General features: G+C 38.0%; 1 long non-coding RNA gene across 1 annotated transcript in view; it reads left to right on the top strand.

The window, feature by feature from the left end:
- Positions 1-24,136, top strand: part of LOC131832417 (uncharacterized) — a 40,494-nt gene that overhangs the window by 6,211 nt on the left and 10,147 nt on the right. The window lies entirely within an intron of this gene.

Here is a 24,136-nt window from a genome sequence, read left to right as displayed (position 1 = left end):
TTCGAGCTCCTAATCAGGCTTTTTAGTGGCAGCGTCAAGTGCTTCAAATGAACACTTAAACCTAAATTACATATAAGTGGTAAGGTTTCCAAGCTCTCTTGTCTGAAAAGGAGTACTTACTTCTACTTCTCCTCTTATGTCTGAGGAAATGCTACCTGATTTGGGCTCTAAATGGTCCCTTCAAAGGGAGCAGTGGGAGGTCTGTAGTTATAGATGGAATTCTATAAAATGGGGCAGGTGAGGAAAAACCATTTTTTGATATCTCCTGTATGCCAGTACCTTCTTAAGTGCTAGATTAATAAAAATGACAGAGTCCTTGCCTGTCAACAACTGACAACCTGCGAGGGTAAGGTACACAGACTGGTAAACCACTGGGAGAGAAGTAAGTGAAGGAATTACATTGGTAGTAAAGATTACAGATAAATTCATTCTTCCCGGGAGATTTTAGAAAACTTCACAATAGATTGTGTTGCAGAGAACTGGAGAGGGGATTGAGGGAGGTGATGGGGAGGCATCAATAGAAAAAGAAATAATCGATGTAATCATGATCTCCTGTAAACTGAAATGCCTTGTGTCAATGAGGTGTGTGCACAGAAGGAAGGAGAAGAACTTAAGGTAATACTTAGTAAAGGATGAAAGTGAACAGAACTAAGTGACCAAAATATATAGTACAGATTTAGTAACACCATAAGAAATCTACCTATGATTCTCTGGGTAAAAAATAAATGACTTACGATGAACTAATTTAAGAGAATCACAAAGCTAGCCCTCCAAAAGGTTTGGTATAGAAAAATAAGTGGGATGGTACTGGGTGTTATGTGCAACTGATAAATTGAACACTGCCTCTGAAACTAAATATACCTTTTGTTTGATAATGGAATTTGAATACTAAGAAAAGAACTGGTCATGGGAAGAGAGGTCCCACAAATATTTTAGGAAATATTTATGGACCAGGAAAAGGTATGAAGTGATATTATATATATATTCTGGAAGATGTGAACCTAGGGTGGAAAGCTCCAAGAAGACGAATTTGGGCATAGTCCATACCCCCCAGAAAAAACACTTTAGGCCTGAGTAAATGGAATTTATTGGAATTATGTGCATATGTGCCCAAGGCAGCTCAATATGGAAATCACTAGCAAGCTTTCAAATAGCACATTAGTTGCATTGAGTATATGTTGCTTTTAGATACCTACACAATGTGTTTTGGAGCAGGAGAGCAAACCAGATAGTGGAACTTCTTTTTTTCTTTTTTTTTTTTTTTTAAAGATTTTATTTATTTATTGACAGAGAGAAATCACAAGTAGATGGAGAGGCAGGCAGAGAGAGAGAGAGAGAGGGAAGCAGGCTCTCTGCTGAGCAGAGAGCCCAATGCGGGACTCAATCCCAGGACCCTGAGATCATGACCTGAGCCGAAGGCAGCGGCTTAACCCACTGAGCCACCCAGGTGCCCTGGAGCTTCTTTTAAAACATTGTACACTCTCCAGTCTGCAGGTGTTGCTACTTTTCCTGTATTGGGTCTTTGTCTTAAAAACATATTGAGGATGATGGTGATGGTTGTAGAGCACTGTAATTGTGCTTAGCACCACTTTATACTTAAAATGGTAAACTTAATGTATGTTTTACTACAATTTAAAAAAGAAAAACTGATATTTAACCTTTAACAGTAGTACTTTCATCTTGCTTCTCTTGAAGCTCATTTTTACATCTTTTACTATTTAAGGAGCTGTTCTTAAATTTAAGAATCAAGTTGTTATTTGCATATGATTTCCCTTTCTTATAAAAAAAAATCAGTTACCATTTTGAATTTAGAAGGCACTCTTTGTGAAGAACAAAGCATTTTCAAAAACCCACTATGTATTAAGCATTTTGTGCTCTAAATCTTCCCAAATAGTTAACAATGGCAATACTCATTACATACTAGTACTCATGAACAGTAATAGTCATTTACACTTGGGAAAAAGTAAGATATGGAGAGCATAACTAACATTAAATCTACCAAAACTGGATCCAGAATCTAAAATGTCTGGTCCCTTTCCTGTACTGGGAGATATGGCCATGTCCCGTCCTGTGGTTGCCTAATAATTCATTCTATTATTTTTCAGGTTCATACTAAAATACACGTTGATACCTGGAAAATACTCATCTCCCCTTCCCAGTGTAATATTCTTCTGAATCTCCTACTGCCTTCCTGTTTGGAGGTGGTTGGACTCCCTTTCCCATCATTCACTAAACCCCCACACATACTCATGATGAATATATTTCTAGAAAAGATGAAAAATAGGAGCCTTATTGGCTTGAAAGTTCCTAGCAGCTTAAAAGAGGAAAAAAAAAAAAAAAATCTCATCAGTATAATGAGAATGTGGGATCTGAGAGAGAACAATTGTTTAGTGTTTGTTAGCCGCCCCCCCCCCCATACACAGGATGGCAAAAGACAAATTGATCCATCTTAAATAAGCTAAAGCATTAGACCATTAAATGAATGTTGAAGAACTGTGCCAGGGAGTGTGTTGAATATAATTTGTTACTTAAAACCGTTAGTAAACTTTTTACCTGTTTTACAGGAGAGGTGATAGCACTGTCAACCAAATTGTTATCAAATGAATAAAGTGCATAGAAGACTTTAAAACCAACCCTCTTTTAGTCATTAAAGTCTTCTAGTGCTTCATTAATTCTAATGGTATAATCTGGTTCTGATTGAAGTGCACCGGAATGTAGTCAGTGCCTCATCAGCACTGATGAGTTCTCAGTAATTCAAGCCATGATGGCAAATCGCATGTCTGTGTACCTCGACTCCATGCATGTTTGTCCGTGTCTTCAGCACGGCTTTTACATCCCAGAACCCACTGTCTTCTTTCTGACCTCACGTATATTATGCAAAAGAGATTGCTATTTTCAGAGCTGCTTTTATGCAAATTCTGTGCAAACAGATTTTGTAGAGATGCCAAAATAGAACCTGTCTTCCCCCATCTTCGGTTTCAGTATACAGAGCACCTATGTAAGTCAAAAGCATTTTTGAAAAGTAAGGAGTCTGGTGTATACGTTAAAAAGTAAATGACAGGCTCAGCTCGCTGTATTTCCACTGTAGCCCAAAGATTCATAGGACTAATTAAAAATTTTAATTCATATATAATTAGCATACAGTTTCAGGTGTCTAATATAATGATTGAGTGAGTCTGTTCATTCCTCAGTGCTCATCATAAGTGTACTCTTAATCCCCTTAACATATTTCACCCATTTCCCTTCCCACCCCACCTACCTCCCCTCTGGCTACTACCCATTCTCTATATTAGGTGTCTGTTTCCTTCTTTTTTTTCCCCCCTTTTTCTTGAATTCCAGTTAGAAGTGAAAACATGTGGTATTTGTCTTCCTCTTGCTGAATGATTGCACGTAGCATTATACCCTCTAGATCCATCCATGTTGCAAGTGACAAGATCTCATTCTTTTTTATGGCTGAGTAATGTTCCATTGTATATAGCTACCCCATTCTCTTAAATTCTGCTTTTACAGTTCCATAATTACATCTCTCAAACTGATTTACTCATTGTCAAGTATAATTAATTCTTACAGAAAGAATAGATAATTATGGTACTCCTTAATCTTTGAAGTATTTTTTATTTGGTATTTTCACAGCACTAGGATAAGTGACTCAGTGAACATATGGGCCTAAAGCAAGATACGAAACCGTCTAACCCCCATCCCTACTATAGAACAAACAATAGCATTTAGACATTCGTAGCAATTGGGTAGGGCTTTCTTCGCTGATATAACACATCAGATGTGACCTCCCCCTTTTCTAGGTTCCATGATAACCATTTGCCTTCTCTTCATACAGGTTCTTTACAGAAAAGTTAAAATATAGTTAATTTGGCTTTCCTTTCTGAATCATTTGATTGTAGACTTGGCAGTTCTTTGGACTTCCAGAGGACTAATCTTCATTAGGTGCAGATTTTTCTAGTTTAATTCTCAGATGGCACTTGTAGCTTTTTTTTCTTGAGGGTTTTGAGGATCCCTCATATGTGCTCTGTTTCTCAACAGAAGTGTAAGTGTGGGCCTCTACATATATAAGAAAAATAAATGCTGTTGGTTGTCGAACAGCTTGGGTTTGGACTGCATGGATCCACGTATATGTGGATTTTTTCTATTCAGTACTGTAAATGTATTTTCCTTAATGATTTTCTTGACTTTTTTCTAGCTTTATTGTAAGAACACAGTATGTATAATACATATACAAATACGTGATAACCAATTATGCTATCAGTAAAGCTTCTGATTAACAGTATATTATCAGTTACGTTTTGGGGGATCAAAAGTTATATGTGGATTTTTGTGTGGGAGATCAGCACCCCAACCCCCACATTGTGCAAGGATTGACTGTATTTTTAATATTGAGAGATGGTGAGTATTTGATTTCTCCCTTAAATTTTTTAAAAATTTTACTGACAGAGGGGAGAGAGAAAGAGAAAGTGAGAGAGAGAGAGCACAAATTGAGGGGAGGGGTAGAGAGAGAAGCAGACTCCCCACTGAGCAGGGAGCCTGTTGTGGGGTTCGATCCCTGGACCCAGGGATTATGACTGGAGCCGAATACAGACACTCAACTGACTGAGTCACCCATTTCTGCCTTGATTATTGAATTAAATACAATAGATATTCCATTATTTATACCAGTATTTTCCTCCATTAAAATTAATAGCTATATAGCTCCTCACATTAAAAATTGGGCTTTATTCCATTTAAAATTTAAAAAAAAGTTGTTATGAAATACTTTTTTTTTTTTAAAGATTTTATTTATTTGTCAGAGAAAGAGCATGCACACAACAGGGGAAGCAGCAGGCAGGGAGAGAACGAGGCTCCCTGCAGAGCAGAGAGCCTGATACTTATGGGACTCAATCCCAGGACACTGGGATCATGACCTGAGCCAAAGGCAGATGCTTAACTGACTGAGCCACCCAGGCACCCCTGTTAGGAAATACTTTTGACATACAGAAAAGAATAAGATTTTGTGTGGGGACTAGCAGGTGAGAAGGGGAATCGTCATTGTAAAAGGGATAATCTATCCTGACAGCAGAAGGAGGTGTAGAGCTGCTTTTTTCACAATGGGATGGGGAGAAATAGGTGTGGAACCCAGATGATCCACTTGGACACCTCCTGCTACTCCCTTGTATTATTGCAGCGAGGTAAAAACAGCCCTAACCCAAGAAGGTTGTAATTGCCAAGGCCTTAGGATTAAAGGTTTTGCTCACAATGGAAGATAAGGCACCAAGGTCAGCCAAGGTGGTAGTGGAAAATTAGGGAAATACAGAAAGAATAATGGAAGAGGCTGAAGAGAAATGCCAGTTGGAACAATGGGGGATTTAGTTCATACCACTAACCCGACCACGTCCCCCCACCCCACCTTTTCTAAATGTTCCTTAGGAAGTGAGATCCATGGAAGCCACAGGGAGCTTCTAGAAGTCTGTATGGTGCAAAGAGTAGATGTTCGTAGCCATGCAAATTTATCACTTGAGATCTCCCCTCGCAGGGCGTGTAGTTGACAACTCCAGGATAACCCCTCTGGATCAACCATCATGTTCCTACTGAGTCCAGGCTTCCCATGCTCTGCTTTCAGTTCATGAATGAGCAAAGCCCATTCCTGCCTTAGGACATGCAAGACTTTCCTAAGAGGCATGAAGACCCCCATGGGTGTGCACGAATCTTTCCTGGGCCTGCATTGTAGTCTGGGACTTCCTTTCTTCCCTCTCATTCCAGTATCGTGTTCTGAACAGATCTCCCTTTCTCATATTCCCTCCTACAAGTAATCGTGTTGAATCCTGCCATGGCATCTGCTTCTTGGCGGACCCTGATGCAACTGATAGTCTTGTTTCAGGCCCTTGGGTTCTTCCTGACACTTTGTTCACTCGTCCTGTGGAATACTGAGAAAGGAATGTTGTAGATTTGTTTATTTCCTCTTAGTTCTATCAGTTTGGGCTTCATGTATTTTGAAACTTATTAGATGAATATACATCTGTAGAGTTTTTAAGTTTTCTTAGTGGATTTACATGTACATAATTATAAAAAGTCCACCCTTCATCTTTTTTTTCTTTTTTTTTTGGCTTAAAAAAAGAACCATTTTATAATCCTTTATGATTATTTGGACTGTATGGGCTCAGCTGAAATTGTTTTTTAATGTTTTGGAGATTGGTCAGTTTTATCACATGCATTCGTAGTTTTTTGTTGTTGTTATATTCGCTGAGTAGTCTTCCGACTGTTATTAAAATCAACAGTTTTATATCTTCCATTATCTAGAATATCAATCTCTCTTGACTTACTATGTTTTTTTTAATTTCAGCAGAGTTAATATACAGTGTTCTATTCATTTCAGGTGTATAATATAGTGATTGAACATTTCTTTGTATTACTCAGTGCTCATCAAGAGAAGTGTACTCCTAAGCCACTTAACGTGTTTCATCCATCCCCCCCACCACCTCTCTGGTAACCATCAGTTCTCTATAGTTAAGAGTCTGTTTCTTGGCTTCTTTTTTTTTGTTTTCTTTCTTAAATTCCACGTATGAGTGAAATCGTAAAGTATTTATCTTTCTGTGACTGGTTTCACTTAGCATTAAATTACGTAGATTTTCTCTAGATCCATCTATATTGTTGCAAATGGCAAGATTTCATTCTTTTTTATGGCTGAGTAATAGTCCAGTGTGTGTGTGTGTGTGTGTGTGTGTGTGTAAAAATATGTATATATCTACACCCCCCCGCATCCTGATCCATTCTGCTATCAGCCGACCCTTGGGCTGTTTCCATAATTTGACTATTGCATATAAAGCTGCAATAAACATAGGGGTGCATATATCTTTTCAAAATAGTATTTCTTTGTTCTTTGGGTATATACCCAGTGGTGGAATTAGTGGATTGTATGGTAATTCTATTTTTAATTTTTTGAGGAGACTCCACATTGTTTTTCCACAACAGCTGCACCAGTTTGCATTCCAACCAGTAGTGCAAGAGGGTTCCTTTTTCTCCACATTTGTAACATATTTGTTGTTTCTTGTGTTTGATTTTAGCCATTCTTAGAGGTTAAGGGGCTGCCTCACTGTGGTTGACTTGCATTTTCATGATGATGAGTAATGTTGAGCATCTTTTCACATGTATGTCTTCTTTGGAGAAATATCTGTTCATGTCTTCTGCCTGTTTTTCAGTTGAATTATTTGGGTCTTTTTTTGGTGTTGAGTTGTACAAGTTTTTTTTTTTTTTTCTTTTTAAGACTTTATTTATACTATGAGAGACTGTGGACTCTGAGAAACAAACTGAGGGTTTTGGAGGGGAGGGTGGTGAGGGGTTGGGTGAGACTGGTGGTGGGTATTAAGGAGGGCATGTATTGCAAGAAGCACTGGGTATGGTGTGTAAACAATGAGTGCTGGAACATTGAAAAAAATTAAATAAAAAAAATTTTTTAAAGACTTCATTTGTTTTTTTGAGAGAGAGTGCAAGTGGGGATCGGAGAAGGGGAAAAGCAGGTTCCCTGCTTAGCAGGGAGCCCAGTGCGGGGCTTGATTCCAGGACCCTGGGATCATGACCTGAGCTGAAGGCAGATCCCTAACCACCTGAGCCACCCAGGAACCCTGAGTTGTATAAGTTCTTCATGTATTTTTGGAATTCAAATTTTCATCAGATATATTACTAGCAAGTATCTTCTTTCATGTCATTGACTTGTTTCCTTTGCTCTGTAGAAGCTTTTTATTTTGATGTAGTCCCAACAGTTTATTTTTGCTTTTGTTTCCCTTGCCTCAAAGGTCAGGCCTAGAAAAATGTTACAGCCAACGTCAGAGAAACAACCTGTACTCTCTTCAAGGATTTTTGTGCCTTAAGGTCTCACATTTAAATCCTTCATTTTGAGTTTAGTTTTGTATATGGGGTAAGGAAGTGGTCCACTTTATTTTGTATGCAGTTGTCCAGTTGTACCAACACCATTTGTTGAGACTTTTTCCCATTGTATATTCTTGCCTCCTTAGTCAAAGAATAATTGGCCCTATAATTAGGTTCATTTCTGGGCTCTGTGTTCTGTTCCATTGATGTATGTATCTGTTTTTGTGCCAATATCATACTGTTTTGATTACTACAGCTTTATAGTTTATCTTGAAATCTGAAATTGTAATGCCTGCAGTTTTGTTCTTTTTCAAGATTGCTTTGTCCCTTCTGGTTTTTTTTGGTTCCATACAACTTTTAGGATTTAGGATTATTCAAGTTATGTGAAAAATGCTGTTGGCATTTTATAAGGATTGAATTAAATCTGTAGATTGCTTTGGGTAGTATAGACTTTTTTTTTTTTAAGATTTTATTTATTTATTTGACAGACCGAGATCACAATTAGGCAGAGAGGTAGACAGAGAGAGAGGAAGCAGGCTCCCCACTGAGCAGAGAGCCCGACATGGGGCTCCATCCCAGGACCCTGGGATCAGGACCCAAGCCGAAGGCAGAGGCTTTTACCCACTGAGCCACCCAGGCGCCCCTAGTGTAGACATTTTAATGATATTTGTTCTTCCAGTTCATGAACACAGAATGTTTTTCCATTTTTTTGTGTCATCCTCAGTTTCTTTCATCTGTGTTTTATAGTTTTCAGAATATAGTTCCTTGACCTCCTTGGTTAAGTTCATTCCCAGGTATTTTATAATTGGCAGGGGGGGACAATTGTAAATGAGATTGTTTTCTTAATTTCTCTTTCTATTATTTCATTATTAGTATATAGAAATGCAATGGATTTCTGTATATTGATTTTGGATATTGCAACCTTACTGAATTCATTTATCAATTCTAGTAGGGGTTTTTTGTGCAGTATTTAAGGTTTTCTATGCACAGTATCATGTCATTGGCAAGTTGTGACAGTTTTAGTTCTTTGCTTCCAATTTGGTTGGTTTTATTTCTTTTCCTTATCTGACTGCTGAGGCTAGGACTTCCAGTACTATGTTGAATAAAAGTGGTGAGAGTGCGCATCCTTGTCTTGCTCCTGATCTTAAGGGGAAAACTCTCAGTTTCTCATCATTGTGTATGATGTTAGCTGTGGGGTTTTCATATATGGCCTTTATTACGGTCAGGTGTGTTCCCTCTAAACCTCCTTGACTGAGGGTTTTTATCATGTACTTTGTCACATGCTTTTTCTGTGTGTTTTAAAATGATCATGTGGTTTTTATCTTTTGTCTTCTTGATGTGATGTATGATGTTGATTGACTTGCAAATATCGAACCACTCTTGCATCTCATAAACCCATTTGATGGTGGTGAATGATTTTTATAACATACTGTTGGGTTCAGTTAGCTACTACTTTGTTTTTGCATCTATGTTCATCAGGGATATGGGTCTGTAGTTTCTTTTTTTCATAGTGTCTTTATCTGGTTTTGGTATCAGGGTAATGCAGGCCTCATTGAAGGAATTTGGAAGCTTTCCTTTCTCTTCTATTTTTTGAAATACTTTGAGAAGAAAGAAATGCCTTAGAAACTGTCTGGTCCTGGACTTCTGTTTGTTGGGAGTTTGGTTTTTAATTTTTTTAAAAAATATTTATTTGACAGAGAGAGATCACAAGTAGACAGAGAGGCAGGCAGAGAGAGAGAGAGAGAGAGAGAAGCAGGCTCCCTGCTGAGCAGAGAGCCCAACGCGGGGCTTGATCCCAGGACCCTGAGATCATGACCAGAGCCAAAGGCAGCGGTTTAACCCACTGAGCCACCCAGGCGCCCCTCTTGGGAGTTTTTTGATTACTGATCCAATTTCATTACTGGTAATTGTCTATTTAAATGTCCTATTTCTTCTTGATTCTGTTTTGGGAGGTTATAGGTTTCTAGGAATTCATCCATTTCTTCTAAGTTTTCCAATTTGTTGGCATATAATTTTTTGTAATACTCTTATAATACTCTTCTAATCCTTTGTATCTTGGTGTTGGTTATTATTTCTCATCTTTCATTTCTTTGTTTGAGTCTTTTTTTTTTTTTTTTTTTTTTTTAAGAGTCTCGACAGAGGTGTATCATTTCTGTTGATCTTAACAAAGAATCACCTCCTGGTTTCATTGTTGTATTTTATTTTTTAGATTCCATTTCATTTAGTTTTGCTCCAGTCTTTATTATTTCCTTCCTTCTACTGCTTTTGGGTTTTCTTTGTTCTTCCTTTACACGCTCCTTTTCTCCTTTATATAAAAGTTTAGGTTGCTTATTTGAGATTTGTCTTGTTTCTTAAGCTAGGCCTGCATTGCTACATTCTTCCTTCTTAGAATAGCTTTAGGTACTTCCCCCCAATTTTGGATTGTTGTGTTTGCATTTTCATTTGTTTCCATGTACTTTTTTATTTCTTTGATTTCTTGGCTGACCTATTCATTGTTAGGTAGCATGTGATTTAGCCTGCATGTATTTATGTTCTTTCCATGTTTTTTCTTGCTGTTCATTGCTAGTTTCATAGCTTTGTGGTCAGAAAAGGTGCATGATATGACTTCAGTCTTTGTGAATTTGTTTAGACTTGTTTTGTGACCTAATAAATGATCTATTCTGGACAATCTTCCATGTGCACTTGAAAAGAATGTGTATTCTGCTTCTTTAGGATGGAATGTTCTAAATATATCTGTTACATCCATCTGGTCCAATGTGCCATTCAAAGCTACTGTTCCTTGTTGATTTTCTGTATGGATAATCTATTCATTGATGTAAGTGCATGTTAAAGTCCTCTACTATTATTGTATTACTATCGATTACTTCCTTTTTGCTTGTTAATAGCCACTTTATGTATTTGCATGCTCCCACGTTGGGTGCATAAATATTTACAATTGTTAGGTCTTTTTCTTGGATTGTTTCTTTTTTTAATTACATAGTGTCCTTGTTTTTCACTTGTTATAGTCTTTTTTCATTTTTTTCCAGTTTTATTGAGATATGACTGACATATAACATTGTGTAAGTTTAAGATGTAGAGTGTGATGGCTTAACACATGTATATATTGCAAAATGATAACCATATTAAAGTTAGTTAACACCTCTATCACCTTTCATAATTACCACTTTGCTTTGTTTTAAAGCCTATTTTGTCCAATAAAAGTATTGCTATTCTGGCTTTCTTTTTACTTCCATTGGAATGATCAGTGCTTTTCCATCTCTTTACTTTTCATTTATATGAGTCTTTAGGTCTGAAATAAGTCTCTTGTAGGCAGCATATAGAGGAGTATTTCCTTTTTATCCATTCTGTCACACTGTACCTTTTAAAACATTTTTTAAACTTTTAAAAAATTTTTAAAATTTAAAATTTTTATTTTTTTACACCCTGTGTCTTTTGATTGGAGAATATAGTCCATTTACATTCTCAGTAATTATTGATAGGTATATCGTTATTGCCATTTTGTTACTCAGCTTATAGATGTTTTTATAGTTCTTCTCTGTTCTTTTCTTGCTCTCTTCTCTCACTGTTTGATAATATTGATAATATCCAAGTATTTAGTAATATACTTGGATTCCTTTCTCATTTATTTATTTTTAAATATTAAAATAAAATGTATTATTAGCCCCAGAGGTACAGGTCTGTGAATCATCAGGCTTACATACTTGACAGCACTCACCATAGCACATACCTTCCCCAATGTCCATAACTCAACCACCCTCTCCCTACCCAGCTCCCTCTGGCAACCCTCAGTTTCTTTTGTGAGATTAAGAGTCTCTTATGGTATGTCTCCCTCCCAATCCCATCTTGTTTCATTTTTTTACTTCCCTACCACCCCAAGTCCCACATGTTGCCTCTCAAATTCCTCATATCAGGGAGATCGTATGATAATTGTCTTTCTCTGATTTGACTTATTTCAGTCAGCATAATACCCTCTAGTTCCATCCACATTGTTGCCAATGGCAAGATTACATTTCTTTTGATGGCTCCATAGTATTCCATTATATATATGTATGTATGTATGTATATATATATATATATATATATATGTATATATATATATATATCACATCTTCTTTATCCATTCATCTATTGATGGTCATCTAGCTTCTTTCCATAGTTTGGCCATTGTGGACATTGCTGCTATAAACATTCAGGTGCACATGTCCCTTTGGATCACTCCATTTGTATCTTTAGGGTAAATACCCAGTAGTGCAATTGCTGGGTCATAGGGTAGCTCTATTTTCAACTTTTTGAGGAACCACCATGCTGTTTTCCTGAGTGGCTGCACCAGCTTGCATTCCCACCAACAGTGTAGGAGGGTTCCCCTTTCTCTGCATCCTCACCAGCATCTGTCATTTCCTGATTTGTTAATTTTAGCCATTCTGACTGGTGTGAGGTGGTATCTCATTGTGGTTTTCATCTGTGTTTCCCTGATGCCGAGTGATGTGGAGCACTTTTTCATGTGTCTGTTGGCCATCTGGATGTCTTCTTTGCAGAAATTTCTGTTCATGTCCTCTGCCCATTACTTGATGGGATTATTTGTTCTTTGAGTGTTGAGTTGGTAAGTTCTTTATAGATTTTGGATACTAGCCCTTTATCTGATATGTCATTTGCAAATATCTTCTCCCATTCTGTCAGTTGTCTTTTGGTTTTGTTGACTGTTTCCTTTGCTGTGTGAAAGCTTTTGATCTTGATGAAATCCCAATAGTTCATTTTTGCCCTTGCTTCCCTTGCCTTTGGCAGTGTTTCTAGGAAGAAGTTGCTGTGGCTGAGGTCAAAGAGGTTGCTGCCTGTGTTCTTCTCAGGGATTTTGATGGATTCCTTTATCACATTGAGGTCCATTTGGAGTCTCTGCATTTGGAGTCTATTTTTGTGTGCAGTGTAAGGAAATGGTCTAGTTTCATTTTTCTGCATGTGGCTGTCCAGTTTTCCCAACACCATTTGTTGAAGAGGCTATCTTTTTTCTTTCTTTTTTTTTTTTTTTTAAAGATTTCATTTATTTATTTGACAGAGAGAAATTACAAGTACAGTGAGAGGCAGGCAGAGAGAGAGAGAGAAGGAAGCAGGCTCCCTGCTGAGCAGAGAGCCCGACGCGGGACTCGATCCCAGGACCCTGAGATCATGACCTGAGCCGAAGGCAGCGGCCTAACCCACTGAGCCACCCAGGCGCCCCCGAGGCTATCTTTTTTCCATTGGACATTCTTTTCTGCCCTTTGGAAGATTAGTTGACCATAGAGTTGAGGCTCTGTATTCTGTTCCATTGATCTATGTGTCTGTTTTTGTGCCAGTACTGTACTGTGTTGATGATTACAGCTTTCTCATAGAGCTTGAAGTCTGGAATTGTGATGCTGCCAACTTTGGTTTTCTTTTTCACCATTCCTCTGGATATTTGGGGTCTTTTCTGGTTCCATATAAATTGTAGGATTATTTGTTCCATTTCTTTGGAAAAAATTGATGGTATTTTGATAGGGATCGCATTAAACGTGTAGATTGCCTTAGGTAGCATAGACATTTTCACAATATTTGTTCTTCCAATCCATAAGTATGGAACATTTTTCCATTTCTTTGTTTCTTCCTCAATTTCTTTCATGAGTACTTTATAGTTTCCTGAGTACAGGTTCCTTGCCTCTTTGGTTAGGTTTATTCTTAGGTATCTTATGGTTTTGGGTGCAAATGTAAATGGGATCGATTCCTTAATTTCTCTTTCTTCTGTCTTGTTGATGTATAGAAAAAATCAACTAAGGGGCACCTGGGTGGTTCAGTGGGTTAAAGCCTCTGCCTTTGGCTCTGTTCATGATCCCAGGGTCCTGGGATCGAGCCCCGTATCAGGCTCTCTGCTCGATAGGGAACCTGCCTCCTCCTCTCTCTCTCTCTCTCTCTGCCTGCCTCTCTGCCTACTTGTGATCTCTTTTTCTATCAAATAAATAAATAGAATCTTTAAAAAAAAAAAAAAAAGAAATGCAACTGATTCTGTGCATTGATTTCATATCCTGACACTTTACTGAGTTCCTGTACAAGTTCTAGCAGATTTGGAGTAGAGTCTTTTGGGTTTTCCACATAAAATATCATATCATCTGCAAAGAGTGATAGTTTGACTTCTTCTTTGCCGATTTGGATGCCTTTAATTTCTTTTTGTTGTCCAATTGCTGAGGCTAGGACTTCTAGTACTATATTGAATAGCAGTGATGACAATGGACATCCCTGCCGTGTTCCTGACCTTAGCAGAAAAGCTCTCAGTTTTTCTCCATTGAGAATGATATTCGAGTGGGTTTTTCATAGATGGCTTTGATGATATTGAGGTATGTATCCTTTATCCCTACACTGTGAAGAGTTTTGATCAAGAAAGAATGCTGTACTTTGTCAAATGCTTTTTCAGGATCTATTGAGAGTATCATATGGTTCTTGTTCTTTCTTTAATTAATGTGTTGTATCACACTGATTGATTTGCAGATGTTGAACCAACTTGCAGCCCCTCCTCTGGAATTCCACTGTTCTTGATCAGTGAGCTTGGTCTAGGCTGGATGTTCTTGCTGATCTTCTAGGGGAGGGGCCTGTTGTAGTGATTCTCAGGTGTCTTTGCCTGGGGTGGAATTGCGCTGCCCTTGCCAGGGCCAGGCTAAGTAATCTGCTCAGGTTCGCTCTCGGGAACTTTGTTCCCTAAATGCTTTCTGTAGAGCTCTGGAGGACTCTATAATATGGATGTTCTTATACCTGATGGAGTCAGTGAGTTCCTGAAATGTGTTTTAATTTTTTATTATTTTTTTGTCTTTGCTGTTTACCTTGATTGCTTTCCATCATTCTGTCCTTCAGGTTGTTCATCCATTCTTCTGCTTCCTCTAGTCTATTTACTTCATCTCTTGTATTTTTTATTTCTGTTCCTGAATTCTTCTCTGATTGGTTATTCTTTATGTTTTGTCTCATTCATTTCACTAAGGTTCTCCACTGTTTTCTCAAGTTCAATGAGTAACTCTATGACAGTCACCCTTACTTTATATTCTACTATAAGACATACTACTTATCTCCATTTTGTTTAGCTCTCTTCTTGTGATTTTTGTCCTGTTCTTTCATTTGGGATATATTCCTCTGTCTCCTCATTTTTTCTAACTCTGTGTGTCTGTTTTTGTCTCTTTTGCTCTTGAAAGCAGTGGTCTTATGGAGAAGAGGTCCTGTAGTACCCTGCAGTACAAAGTCCCCTGTTCACCAGAACCTGCACTTGAGGTGGGGTCTCCTATGTATGTTCTATGCTCCCTGCTATAGTGACCGAATCATGTTTGTCTTCATTCCAACTGTCTGCAATGCCTCTCTTTATTTGTTGTGGGCAGGGTTTGGTCCTGTGTTGTTACTGGGCCAGTCTGGAGCCACTACGGCTTGAGTTGAGTTAGAGCAGGTACTCACCAGGGTTGCAGGAGCACTGAACTGCACTTTGCTTTACCTTTGTTGTCCCCTGAGAAGTTTTGGTTGGTGGACAGGGCTTGGATTCAGACCAGATGTCTATTCCCAGCCCACTTCTGGGAACAGAGCTGCTCTGATATGTATAGTTATCTTTCCCTCTCTTTTCCACTCCGAAGAGAGTGCTGGTTCCTGGTCTGCGGGATCTTTGGTTCTTGGAGAAGTTTCCTAATGAATTGTGCCCCTCCAGCATAGGCTGTGAGATTAGGAAACAAATCTCCCTCCCATATACCCCAGGTGTTTTTCAAAAACAAAGAGGATACTATAAAATAGAAAAATATTAGAGTTCATCTTAACTAATAAAGGTAATTATTATGTGAAACTTATTTCAGTTTTAAAATTATACACTATACACTCATATATGTATACTGGATTCTAATACAAAATATTTTCACATAGTTTACAGCAAAAAAAGTCACTGCCTTATTTAATCATCATAAAAACTTTGAGGCAGGAGGGGCGCCTGGGTGGCTCGGTGGGTTAAGCCTCTGCCTTCGGCTCAGGTCATGATCTCGGGGTCCTTGGATCAAGCCCTGTATTGGGCTCCCTGCTCCCCCCCCCGCTTGCCTCTCTGCCTACTTGTGATCTCTGTCTGTCAAATAAATAAAATCTTTAAAAACAACAACAACAACAACAAAAAAAACTTTGAGGCAGGAATCACCTGCATTTTACAAATGAAATCAAGAGTCTATTATTTTAAAAAGAAGAAAACCTAACCATGGAAGTAAAAGATCTGTACTCTGAAAACTGTAAAACACTTAAGACAGAAATTGAAGATGACACAAAGAAATGGTGAACATTCCATGTTCATGGATTGGAAGAACAAATATTGTTAAAATGTCTATACTACCCAAAGCAATCTACACATTTAATGCAATCCCTGTCAAAACACCAACAGCATTTTTCACAGAACTAGAACAAACAATCGTAAAATTTGTATGAAATCATGAAAGATGCCAAAAAGCCAAAGCAACCTTGAAAAAGAAAAGCAAAGCTGAGGCATCACAGTTCTGGAACTTCAAGTTGTGTTACAAAGCTGTAGTGATCAAGACAGCATGGTATTGACACAAAAATAGACACATAGATCCATGGAACAGAATGAAAATCCCAGAAATGGACCCACAACTACATGGTCAACTAATCTTTTTTTTTTTTAATTGTGTTATGTTAAGTCACCATAAAATACATAATTAGTTTTTGATGCAGTGTTCCAGGACCGTTTATGTGCAACACCCAGTGCTCCATGTATTATGAGCCCTCCTTAATACCTACCACCATGCTCACCCATCCCCCTACCTCCCTTCCCTCTGAAACCCTCAATTTATTTTTCACAGTCCACAGTCTCTCATGGTTCATCTCCCCCTCTGATCTGCCCCATTTCACTTTTCCTTTCCTTCTAATGGTCAGCTAATCTTTGACAGAGCAGGAAAGAATATCCAATGGAAAAAAGTCTCTTCAACAAATGGTGTTGGGAAAATTGGACAGCCACATGCAGAAGAATGAAAGTGAACCACTTTCCTATACCATACACAAAAATAAATTCAAAATGGATGAAAGACCTAAAGAAACCATCAAAATCCTAGAGGAGAACTAAAGCAGTAACTAACCTCTTTGACTTTGGTCTAAGTGGCTTCTTACTAAATACATCTTCTGAGGCAAGAGAAACAAAAGCAACAAACTGTTAGGACTTCATTAAGATAAAAAGCTCTGCACAGCAAAGTAAACAATTGACAAAACTAAAAGGCAAACTTTGTAATGGGAGAAGATATTTGCAAATGGCATATCTAATAAAGGGTTAGTATCCAAGATGTATAAGAACTTATAGAACTCAGTAACCCAAAACCCAATAATCCAGTTTAAATAAGGACAGAAGACATGAGTAGACTTTCTCTAAAGAAGACATACATATGGCTAACAGACACATGAAAAGGTGCTCAATATGACTTATCTGGGAAATCCAAATCAAAACTACAATGAGATACCACCTTACATCTGTCAGAAGGGCTAAAATGAACAACACAGGAAATAACATGTTGGTAAGGATGCAGAGGAAGGGGAACCCTCCTAAACTGTTGGTGGAAATGCATATTGGTGCAGCCACTGTAGACAGTGTGGAAGTTCCTCAAAAAGTTAAAAATAGAACTACCCTACAAGCCAGCTAGGTATTTACCTAAAGGATACAAAAATACTGATTTGAAGGGATACATGCACCTCAATATTTATGTGTGTGTGTTCAAAACTTATTTATGCATTTATATGTATATAATAGATAATATATATAATTTATATGTTTTATATTTTTATATATTATATATGTTAAACATATATATATTCAAAACTTCTTTATGCATTTATATATATATATATTACTCATCCATCAAAAGAATGAAATCCTCTCATTTGCAGTGATGCGATTGGAGCTAGAGTGTATTATCCTAAGTGAAAAAAGTCAGAAAAAGACCATTACCGTATGATTTAAGTCACATGTGGAACTTAAGAAACAAAACAGATGAACATGGGGGAGAAAGAGAGGCAAACCGTACAACAGACTGAGCATTGCTGGAGGGAAGGTGGGCAGAAGGATGGATTAAATGGGTGATGGGCATGAAGGAGGGCACTAGTTGTGATGAGCACTGAGTGTTATGTGGAAGTGATGAATCACTAAATAGTAAACCTGAGACTAATATTACACTGTTGTTAACTAGCTGGAATTTAAATAAAAATTTGAAAAAGAAAAATAAGTATAAAAAAAATGTGCCCTTAGTCATATAGTTGATTAGTGGCAGAGCCCGAAATTAAGGCAGATCTTTTGATCTTAAAACAACTTGCGGTTGCTTCCAAAACATGTTCATATATGACTTTTGGCCTGTGGGAAAATAACCCCATAAGCAGACATACTTATGATGTTATAGCAGTACAGAAGTCAAGGAGAAGGATCTAGGCTTCTCTTCCCTCATGAAAGAGAACCAGAATAATTTCCCAGCCATCAAACCCTATTTTATGTGCATTCTGCTTCAGATACAGGGAATACAGCAAATTTGAAAGGTCCTATGACTAGGAATGATGTTATTTTCAGCTTCATGAATATTGGTTGAACTAGACCTTTGGAAATAAGAACTACTTGCTTGCTATGACTCCTTAGGCTGGAAGATATGGCACCCAACTAGAATTTTAATACTTACAAGTCTCTTTATCTCCTTCAGTATACTCATTTTCACATAAAACATCTTTTATTTTTACCATAACATTGCTAGTGTGCTTGTTTTGGGGGCAGAAGTATAACTTGCCACGACTTCTGCTAACAAGATTATATCTATCAAATGTTTGGCAATGCTTGAAGAGAAAGGATATTCTCATATCCAATTTAGATGCTCTTAAATGATCTGAAAATTGAGGGATGGTCTGGAAATGATATTTAATGAATATGGAGATTTCAACAAAAATTGAGATGCCAGATGGAGTGTTTAGAAATTCATTGTAGACATGGTTATTAAGTGCCTGTCTTTAGTTATGAATATCTTGTTCTTAAAAAGGAAAGTTACAGATGAGTGGTTCCTGATAATACAGTAAAGGTCAAATAACCTTATAAATCAATAGCTTCAAGTATAGATGAGATAATTAAAATCTGTGGGCAAACTAATATTCAGTGCAGATGTAGTTTGGTTATTGATGAGTAGAATGAATGGCAAAGGTGACAAATGAATTAGGTAAAAATATAACAAGAGAAATATTAACTATACTTCCTGTGCTGTAGATATTCTGTTCTTCCTGTTAATAGTAATTATGCTGTTTGGGATGCTGTGGTACAGATTTTATTTTTCTTGTGACGGTATTCCCATTCCTGTACTTTTTAAAAAATCTTTCTGACTTTATTTCATAACTGGAAATTTTAAGTCTTAATCCACATCACTTATTTCACTGATTCCACACTCACACCCACCTCCCCTCTGGCATACAACAGTTTGTTCTCTGTATTTATCGGTCTGTCTCATTTTTATTCATCTCTTTTTGTTTGTCATTCCACATATAAGTGAAATCATATGGTACTTGCTTGCTCTCTAACTTGTTAGCAAAATACCCTCTAGATCCAACCTCACTGTTGCAGAGGGCAAGATCTCATTCTTTTTATGGCTGAGTAGTATTCCATGTGGTGATCTCTTCTTAATCTGTTCGACCTATCAGTGGACACTTAGATTGTTGCCACAACCTGTCTGTTGTAAATAGTGCTGCAGTATTATCTACATGGGGTGGATATACCTTTGCAAACTTATGTCTTGTTTTCTTTGGGTCAACAGCCAGTAGTGGAATTAGTAAATCATATGGTGTTCCTAATTTTTAATATGTTGAGGAAACTCCGTATTCTTCCCCAGTGACTGCACCCATTTACTTTCCCACCTACAATGCATGAAGGCTCCTTTTCCTCCACATCCCCACTGATACTTGTAATTTCTTATCTTTGTGATTCTGGCCTTTCTGATAGTTGTGAGGTGCTCTCTCATTGTGGTTTTGGTTTGCGTTTCTTTAACGATAGTGATGTGGAGCATCTTTTCATCTTATTTCAGCTTCTTTGTATGTCTTTTTGGGGAAAACTTGTATTCAGATGTGCTACCCATCTTTTAATCTGATGATTTGTTATTTCCATGGTGACTTGTATGAGTACTTTATATATTTGGGAAATGAACACCTTATTGGAAATATCACTTGTAAATATTATCTCTCATTCAGTAGTTTGCCTTTTCATTGTGTTGATGGTTTGTTTCCTTTGCTGTGCAAAAGCTAGTTATTTTGTTCTGTTCCCAGTTTTGTCTGTGGCTTTTGTTTAACTTGCCTGAAGAGAGCTATCCCTAAGTATGTTGCTGAGGCCAATATCCAAGGGTTTAGGTTGTTTTCTCTTAGAAGTTTATGGTTCCATGCCTCATGTTTAGCTCTTTAATCCATCTTGAGTTTATTTTGGTGTGTAGTATAAGAAAGTGATCCAGCAGGGCACCTGGGTTGCTTAGTTGTTAGGTGTCTGCCTTCAGCTCAGGTTCTGATCCTGGCGTCCTGGGATTGAGCCCCACATTGGTCTCCCTTCTCAGCAGGAAGTTTGCTTCTCCCTCTCTCACTCCCCTTGCTTATATTCCCTCTCTCACTGTGTCTCTTTCTATCAAATAAATAAATAAATAAATAAATAAAATCTTTAAAAAAATGGTCAAGGGGTTAATTAAACATCTGCCTTCAGCTGAGGTCATAATCTTGGGTCCTGGGATTGGAACCTGTGTTGGACACCCTGCTTGGTGGGAAGTCTGCTTTTCCCTCTTCCTCTGCCCCTCCTTCCTGCCTGTGTGCACTCTCTCTCTCTCTCTCTCTCAAATGAGGGAATGGATCTTTAATAAAAAAGTGGTCCAGTCTCATTCTTTTTTTTCATGTAGCTATCCAGTTTCCCTGGCACCATTTACAGAAAAGACTGTCTTTCCTCTATTGTATACATTTGCCTCCTTTGCTGTAGATTGACCAGAGAATCAAGGGTTCATTTCCGAGCTCTCCATCCTGTTCTGTGAATCTCTGTGCTGGTACCATACTGTTTTGATCACTCTAGCCTTGCAGCACATCTTGAAATCTGGGATTGTGATAGCCCTGGCTTTGTTCTTCTCTTGAAAGGTTGCCTTGGCTGTTTGAGGTCCTTTTTGGTTTCGTGGAAATTTGGAGATTATTTATTTTAGTTTGGTGGAAAATGCTGGTGCTCTTTTGATAGCGATTGCACTGAATCTGTAGCTTGCTTTGAGCAGTATGGATATTCCAGTGATACTTACTCTTCCAGTTAATGGGCATGGTACATTTTTCCATTTGTTTATGTCATCTTCAAATTTCTTTCATCAGTGACTTCTAGTTCTCAGAGGATAGGTCTTTCACCTCCTTGGTTAAATTTATTTGTAGGTGGTGTTTTCTTTTTCGTGCACTTGTGAGTGGAACTGTTTTCTTAGTATCTGTCTCTCTGCTTCCACATTACTATATAAAAATGCGCCACATTTCTATTAATATTGTATACTGAGACATTACTGAGTTCATGTATTCTGATACCTTCTTGGTTTTTTATGGGGATTTTTAAAATATATTTATTTTCAGCATAACATTATTCATTATTTTTTCACCACACCCAGTGCTCCATGCAATCCATGCCCTCTTTAATACCCACCACCTGGTACCCCAACCTCCCACCCCCCCCCCCGCCACTTCAAACCCCTCAGATTGTTTTTCAGAGTCCATAGTCTCTCATTATTCACCTCCCCTTCCAATTTATCCCAACTCCCTTCTCTCTAACTCCCCATGTCTTCCATGCTATTTCTTATGCTCCACAAATAAGTGAAACCATATGATAATTGACTCTCTCTGCTTGACTTATTTCACTCAGCATAATCTCTTCCAGTCCCGTCCATGTTGCTACAAAAGTTGGGTATTCATCCTTTCTGATGGAGGCATAATACTCCATAGTGTATATGGACCACATCTTCCTTATCCATTTGTCCGTTGAAGGGCATCTTGGTTCTTTCCATAGTTTGGCGACCGTGGCCATTGCTGCTATAAACATTGGGGTACAGATGGCCCTTCTTTTCACGACATCTGTATCTTTGGGGTAAATACCCAGGGGTGCAATTGCAGGGTTGTAGGGAAGTTCTATTTTTAATTTCTTGAGGAATCTCCACACTGTTCTCCAAAGAGGCTGCACCAACTTGCATTCCCACCAACAGAGTAAGAGGGTTCCCCTTTCTCCACATCCCCTCCAACAGATGTTGTTTCCTGTCTTGTTAATTTTGGCCATTCTAACTGGTGTAAGGTGGTATCTCAATGTGGTTTTAATTTGAATCTCCCTGAGGGCTAGTGATGATGAACATTTTTTCATGTGTCTGATAGCCATTTGTATGTCTTGATTAGAGAAGTGTCTGTTCATATCTTCTGCCCATTTTTTGATATGATTGCCTGTTTTGTGTGTGTTGAGTTTGAGGAGTTCACTGTAGATCCTGGATATCAACATTTTGTCTGTACTGTCATTTGCAAATATCTTCTCCCATTCCGTGGGTTGCCTCTTTGTTTTTTTGACTGTTTCCTTTGCTGTGCAGAAGCTTTTGATTTTGATGAAGTCCCAAAAGTTTATTTTTGCTTTTGTTTCCTTTGCCTTTGGAGATGTATCTTGAAGTTTTTGATGGGAATTCTTGGGTTTTGTATGGTATCATGTCCTCTGCAATAGTGACAGTTTTACTTCCTCCTTTCCACTTTGGATGCCTTCTCTTTCTTTTTTCTGAGTGCTGTGGCTATGATGCCTGGTACTATGGTGAATGAAAGTGGTGAGTGGACATGCTTGTCTTCCTGATCTTGGAGGAAAAGCTTTCAGTTTTTCACCTGTTGAGTATGTGGTTTGCTCTGAGTTACTCATATAGAGCCCTCATTTCTGTTTCCCCTGAACCCACTTTAGTGAGACTTTGTATCATGAACAGATGTAGTATTTTGTCAGATGCTTTCTCTGCACCTGTTGAAATGATCATATGATTTTTATCCTTCCTCTTACTAATGTGATGTATCCCATTGATTTGTGGATATTGAACCACCTTGTATCCCAGGAATAAATCTCACTTGACCATGATGAATGATCCTTTTCATGTATTGTTGAATTTGTTTTGCTCATGTTTGATAGGGGAATTTTGCATATGTTCAGAGATACGGACCTGTGGTTTTTCTTTCTCCTTTGTGTCTTTGGTCTTGGTATTAGGCTAATGCTGGTGTGATAGAAGGAACTTGAAACTTCTCAAGGTATTCCCAGAAACAGGATGGAAAAGAATAGGTAGTAACTGTTGTGTAATTGTTGTGGTGTAGGTTTAAATCACTTTGTTTTTATATCAGTATCCATGTATTTTTATGCCACTTGCTTGCTTTTCAGTTTTTTTTTTTTTTTAATAATGTTGGCAAATGCTATAGGCATTTGCCTTCATTTGCCTGTTATCTCCTAAGACCTTTCAGAAGAGGGACTCCCCAGGTCTGTCCTAAAGCATAGTTTTAAGGGATATTCAGAGATCAGTTGTCACAACATGACTGTGGTGGTTCCTATCTTTTTATGACTTCTTTCACAAACCCCTTACATAGTACATAAAATATGAGGACCATTTGTAAGTACACTTTCCAGTTATCAATGTTCTGCTCCCAACAGCCCTATGACATAGTCATTATCACTGTGATACTTATATACAAAAGAAAGTGAGGAACATAGAGGCTGAATAAATAATTTAATGGAATATGGTGGAACAGTTAGGACTTGTTCTAAGAAGTGTGCCTGTAGAGTCGACATGCTTGACTACAACACCAGTGTTATCTACCCTCTATCCGTTTGTCCCTAGAATGGCAGTTACTGGATGAGGTTCTGATCTCTCATCTCTCTATAGGCCTTGATTGGCAAACAGTTGTCCACCCCATCCATTTAACATGATGTCCTCCAGTATACTGACTGCAGTTTCCTTGTCTGAATTTGTACCATACATCAGTTTGCCATTTAGAAATTAATGTGGTGCCTATCAGCACTAGCCTGAGTACGTGCTGAGTACATTTTCTTTTATTTCATTTTTTTCTTACTGTAGCAGGATCGAAGAAGGCAAATGTGTAAATTAAAGCAGTATTTCATTTTTACCCTAGCACCCACAGTGCTCACCTACAGAATGCCGAACTTGATCTCATTCCTGTTATTGAAGCTAACAGTTCTTTAGGTTGTACAATTTCATAACTTGCCACAGTGTTCTCCCTAACTCTTCGGTCATGCCCTTTCATGTTCCAG

This window comes from Mustela lutreola, chromosome 5 (genome assembly GCF_030435805.1).
Source record: "Mustela lutreola isolate mMusLut2 chromosome 5, mMusLut2.pri, whole genome shotgun sequence".
NCBI lineage: Eukaryota > Metazoa > Chordata > Mammalia > Carnivora > Mustelidae > Mustela > Mustela lutreola.
Note: the sequence above shows the minus strand (reverse complement) of the source record. Positions and strands in the feature narration are given on the sequence as shown.